The sequence below is a fragment of the Diabrotica virgifera genome, chromosome 5, assembly GCF_917563875.1.
Source record: "Diabrotica virgifera virgifera chromosome 5, PGI_DIABVI_V3a".
Lineage (NCBI taxonomy): Eukaryota > Metazoa > Arthropoda > Insecta > Coleoptera > Chrysomelidae > Diabrotica > Diabrotica virgifera.
Window position 1 is genome coordinate 120,788,892 of NC_065447.1, and position 5,917 is coordinate 120,794,808.

At 31.8% G+C, this 5,917-nt stretch overlaps 1 long non-coding RNA gene across 1 annotated transcript; it reads left to right on the forward strand.

The window, feature by feature from the left end:
• The first annotated feature begins 1,763 nt into the window (after window positions 1–1,763).
• Window positions 1,764–2,537, forward strand: LOC126885124 (uncharacterized). Its single transcript, XR_007698287.1, has 2 exons — window positions 1,764–2,412; window positions 2,471–2,537. It is a non-coding gene; the product is annotated as an uncharacterized LOC126885124 (long non-coding RNA).
• The last annotated feature ends 3,380 nt before the right edge of the window (window positions 2,538–5,917 follow it).

Below are 5,917 nucleotides of genomic sequence, written 5' to 3' on the forward strand. Positions count from 1 at the left end.
TATGCAACCAATATTAATCTCAATCCAATTGCATATAAAACAAGCATTTTATGTAGTGTACACACAATTAACGTGCCTCGAAGATACTGCAAAATAACTTGATCCATTTGTATATGGATATCAGATAGATAACGAAACTCTGAGCCCCAAAAAGTTTTAATTTTAATTCCTTCAAGATCAGATTTAGTACCACCATGTGTCAAAAATGAGCGACGAAAGACTTCTGAACGCCACATTCTGGGAAAGGCCCGATGGCAAAAGGTCAGTTGGTCGCCCAAGAAAGAGATGGAAGGACGCAGTGGCTAGTGCTCTTTGCAAAATGGGAGTACAGCAATGGGAAATAGCTGCTCAGGACCGCCAACAATGGAGGGAAATAGTAATCGCGGCCAAGACTCACATAGAGTTGTAGAGCCAAATGATGATGATGATGATGATGATGATGATGTGTCTGTAAAAATTGCTCTCAGAACTTATGTAGTTCTGAAGCTGCTATTTCCTTGTGGCATTTTTATAATTAACTATTTAGATGGGAAGTAAGCCACAATTAAATTGAAAAAAATAATTTTATTAACGTTTCGACGCCCAAATCGGGTGTCGTTGTCAAATAACAAAATACTACTAAATTAAACAAAAATGTTGTTGCTTAGTAAAAAATTCTTCTAATAATTTATTTAATCTGACTCATTTATATGGATAATTCAGACATATTTTATACATTTTAAAGTAGAAGACTTTAAAATGATATTGACAATATTTATGAGTTGCGTTCTTGGGACGACTTTACTGTATCACGAGGTTTATTGTTTCTGGTTTTCCCTCGTGATTTACTATGGAATATCTAACGCGGGAATTTTGCTGTCACCGTTGCTTTTGGTTGTCTTTTTAAACATGTATAAAGTATAAATGTTTATTAAAAAATCTAAACGGGAACTGGTGTATGTTTTCAAAAGACTGATAGTGTGTAAATTAATTTATTAAATCAGCTAAGTACTTTCAGCATATTAATGCCATCATCAGAGCTATCCTATAAAAAGACTAAGTTGAAAAATCTTATTCATAAAAAATTATAAAGTGAAACTTACGTCTTATAGGTGTAAAAACCTCAAAAGAAGAGAAAACTTCGAACAAACACGTTCTATATTTTAAAAATTAACCCAGGGATATAACCACTGGTTAGGGTAAAAAACCCTTAAATGTTAAAAATCACATTTAATGTGTTTTTTTTTTTACAAAATGGCCACCATTCGTACAAAGAACAGCTGTTACTGACAATATTCAAAACGACAGCCTGCTGACGGAAACAATAGTTCCTAGCGACATCTGTGTTATTAAAATTATTTAAAATTTTTGAAAATGACTAAGTTGTCATATGTAGTTAACTAATTGGTATGACGTTAAAGTTAATATGAAAAACTAAAGTTAAATTTAAATGACAATTGTTAAGTTTAAATTAAAGTTAAATGTGAAAATAATCAAATTATCAAAGTATTATTAATTATTAAAAAAACCAAACAACCAGTCAGTTCTGACCAAATATAGAAGTGAGATAGATGAAAACCAAGGAGAAGCACCGTTGGACAAGCTCAGAGTTCCAAAACTGTTTGAAAACAATATTATTATTAAAAAAGCCAAATCGAAAATATTTAATTTAATTGTAATCAATGAAAGAAAATTCAAATATGTTATAAAGTAATGTTCAAAAAACTAGAGCAATTGTTGGGCATGCTGAATATAACAGTATTAAAGAAACTTCTACTGTTATATTCAGCATGCCCAACAATTGCTCTAGTTTTTTGAACATTACTTTATAACATATTTGAATTTTCTTTCATTGATTACAATTAAATTAAATATTTTCGATTTGGCTTTTTTAATAATAATATTGTTTTCAAACAGTTTTGGAACTCTGAGCTTGTCCAACGGTGCTTCTCCTTGGTTTTCATCTATCTCACTTCTATATTTGGTCAGAACTGACTGGTTGTTTGGTTTTTTTAATAATTAATAATACTTTGATAATTTGATTATTTTCACATTTAACTTTAATTTAAACTTAACAATTGTCATTTAAATTTAACTTTAGTTTTTCATATTAACTTTAACGTCATACCAATTAGTTAACTACATATGACAACTTAGTCATTTTCAAAAAAAATTTTAAATAATTTTAATAACACAGATGTCGCTAGGAACTATTGTTTCCGTCAGCAGGCTGTCGTTTTGAATATTGTCAGTAACAGCTGTTCTTTGTACGAATGGTGGCCATTTTGTAAAAAAAAACACATTAAATGTGATTTTTAACATTTAAGGGTTTTTTACCCTAACCAGTGGTTATATCCCTGGGTTAATTTTTAAAATATAGAATGTGTTTGTTCGAAGTTTTCTCTTCTTTTGAGGTTTTTACACCTATAAGACGTAAGTTTCACTTTATAATTTTTTATGAATAAGATTTTTCAACTTAGTCTTTTTATAGGATAGCTCTGATGATGGCATTAATATGCTGAAAGTACTTAGCTGATTTAATAAATTAATTTACACACTATCAGTCTTTTGAAAACATACACCAGTTCCCGTTTAGATTTATATAGAAGTGTGTACAAGTCAAACAGTCTTTTTCTATTTAAATGTTTATTGCTCAAATTTGCTTGAAACCCTTATAAACAAATTAATGTAAAATTTTTTTAAGAAAATTATAAATTATAACTTTAAACGCATATAACTTTAAAACCTATTAATTAAGCTTTAAAATGAGACCTTTTAAGGCTCATTTGCATGCGAAGAAGCCGAGTTACGATCGATAAAGCTTCGAAAAATACTTATTTTGCAATTTGCAATTTGCATTGTGCACTAATTTTACAATATCCTAAGTTCTAATTTAAGTTTAGTAAACGTTTTTTTTTTCTTCGTTTTTTATTAAGGAACAAATTTTATTTGATACATATTTTTTATCTCTTTTAGTTTATGAGCCAGAGCCTTATAAACAATTTATAAACAATTAAATTGTTTATAACAATTTTTTGACCACTTGGATCGAAATCCACCCTCAAAATTCGTAATCAGCAGCAAAAAATCCATAAGAAACCGTTGAGTTTGTCCATCAGAATTGAAAAGGACACGGTGACCTCTATTTGGCGCCTAGACTAATACGCTCATTGCAGTTCTTCAGTTCATGTAGAGGCTTTACGTAGCGTAGCTTTTACTGTAAGGGAGTGAGGAGAAATACTGCATTCTAGGTTGGTATTGTCTAATATTTTCTAATACATAATAGAAATAGGCAATAATGCGCTCAGTTTAGTCCTCAATGTAGAGGCTTTAGGCTTTGTACACATGCAGGCGTTCAACGCCATGGTTAGCCGACGTTTGTACTGTACACATGACAGCGCTAGCGCTGCGTTTGACTGGCGGCCCCATTTTTCTCCTCACCCTGCAAACGCGGCATTTGAAGTTTAAGACAACCGCCGCGACTTGACGATTTTGAGGGGTTACATGTGTGTACGATACAATTTTTTTTCCTTGGTAACGTGAAACGCAGCGTTTGGGTTTATCAGGTAGAACGCGGCGTAAACACCTGCATGTGTGCAAAGGCTTAATGTCATCTAGCCTCTACAGAAAGTACTTCTTCCTACTCTTATTGTACCTATACTGCAGTGAAAAAACAACTTCTTTAAAGTCACCAAAATTATATTGAAATGATATATTATCATCTTAGGTAAAATAAGATATTAAACAATACATGCGGAATTATATTTGGGAATTAAAAATGATGCGGGAGATAATATGTTTGAAATCACTTTGAAGCTAATTTCTTGTGATATTCAAACATAAATCAAACGAATAACTGATCATGATCAACCCGTTCATTTCTCTCAAGATCCAAATTAAAATAAATTTATTATTTATAAGTTTCTTATACAATTATATAAAGAATACAAGAATAGCATTAATCTGTTTCATCTATATCCATCCTATGGATTTTTAATTCAGTATGCACCTTTAATGCAACTTGTTTATGCCCTATTCTAGTTTATTTTATTTAATGCCTTTTTCTTATGACGTGGCAACGTGGTATTTTTATATCGATATATCCACATGTCCTTATACGATAAGGGCAGTCGCCAAGCAGCAGTCGCCCAAGAAAGGTTCGTAAAGCATACGTGTCGAGTCACCACGACCAAATCATATGGGTGAAACAATCCCTTAGCGTGCATCGTAATCTCTTCAAAGTGGTCGTGTCGTGTTTATCCAACTTTGGACAGTTCAAAGTGTAACGGACTTATCCTATATTTTACTGTTTAATATAGTGTTTTAGAGTGAATAAATTCATATCTTTCACACGTTTTGTATCACTTGCAAGCAGCATCTTATCAAAGTTTTTATCGCGTCAAATTCATGGTCCTTACGAGTCAAATTAAGTTTTCAACGTGAAAGAAGAAGATAAAGGACTGTTTGAACGGGCCTTTTAAGTGCGACAAGAACAACATAGATTTGGGCGACTGTAGATCTTCCCTCAGCCAGCGACGCGAAATAGAACCCAGATCTTTAAGTATCATATAGTATCTCAAAAGTCGAGCGTATAAAGACTTGTGGTGTTTGTGGTTTTGAAAAAAGTGGTGACAGCTATCTGCAAACTGCGGTGAGAAATTCCTTTATCCTTATAATTTATGACGACCTTATTTCTGGGCTTGTTTGTTTTTTTATTTTCGACGACTTGAAATTCCACATTCCACGTTTGGTGGGTAATTTTGAATAAATTACATTAGCATTATTTAATAACTATTTGAACTATTTTTGCGGGTTTGTTTTAAACAAATTACAGTAGCATTTCATTAAATAATTATTTGCGGATTTATTTTGAATAAATTACATTGTCATTTTATCGAATAATTATTTTTGGGTTTTTTATTTTGAATAAATTACCTTAGCAATTGGTTAAACAATCATTTGCGATATGGAAGGTCTTAATCGTAGAAGAGGATCTCACAAAGCTAAATTAACAATATTTAAAAAATATATTTCTCCATTACATGACAAAATAAAAAAGGGTGACATCATTGCCGAATTAGAAGTTTTAGAGACAATTAAAATGCTGAATAGTATCGAGAGCTGAGTTGAATTTGATAAAATTCAGGATCAGATCAAAACTTCCGTCCAAGCAGATCAATTAGCTACAGAAATTTTTGAGCGGGAGGAATTTTTTAACAAACTATCGCGACTATGGGGGCGATAACGCTAGTGAGCGCTCTAAAAATTCATATGCGGGTCGCTGAATCGAGCTCAAACCGATAGAACTACCAAAATATAATGGAGATATGAATAATTGGTTAGAGTATGCAAATATTTTTGAGTCATTGGTCAACAATAATGAGTACTTAGATGATATTAGACGCTTTTATTATTTACGAAGTTCTCTACAAGGCGGCGCAGCTCAAGTTATACGAACTTTAGAATTCACTGCGAAAAATTACGCAATTGCGTGGAAATTAATCAGGGAAAGATACGACAATAATAGACTATGGGCCGGTTGTTCGAACGCTAATCAACAATGATCATTATCAAATATTTAATTACTGTCACCAAAACTGTCAATGTCAACTTTGTTTGGGTTGCTAAAAACATAATTAATTATAATTATGAGATTTATTATTAATTATGTTAATAATTATTGTTATATTAATTGATTATAGACTCCACATACTTTTTAACAACCCAAACAAAGTTGACATTGACAGTAATTAATTATTTGATAATGATCATTGTTGATTAGCGTTCGAACAACCGGCCCTATTAGTATCTAATCACGTTAATGCACTATTCAATATAGATCCGATAAATTACAAGTCATCTAGTAGATTGCGGCAACTAGTTGACATTTTTTCAAAACATTTATATTATGCATTAAAGCAACTAGGCCTACCTACAG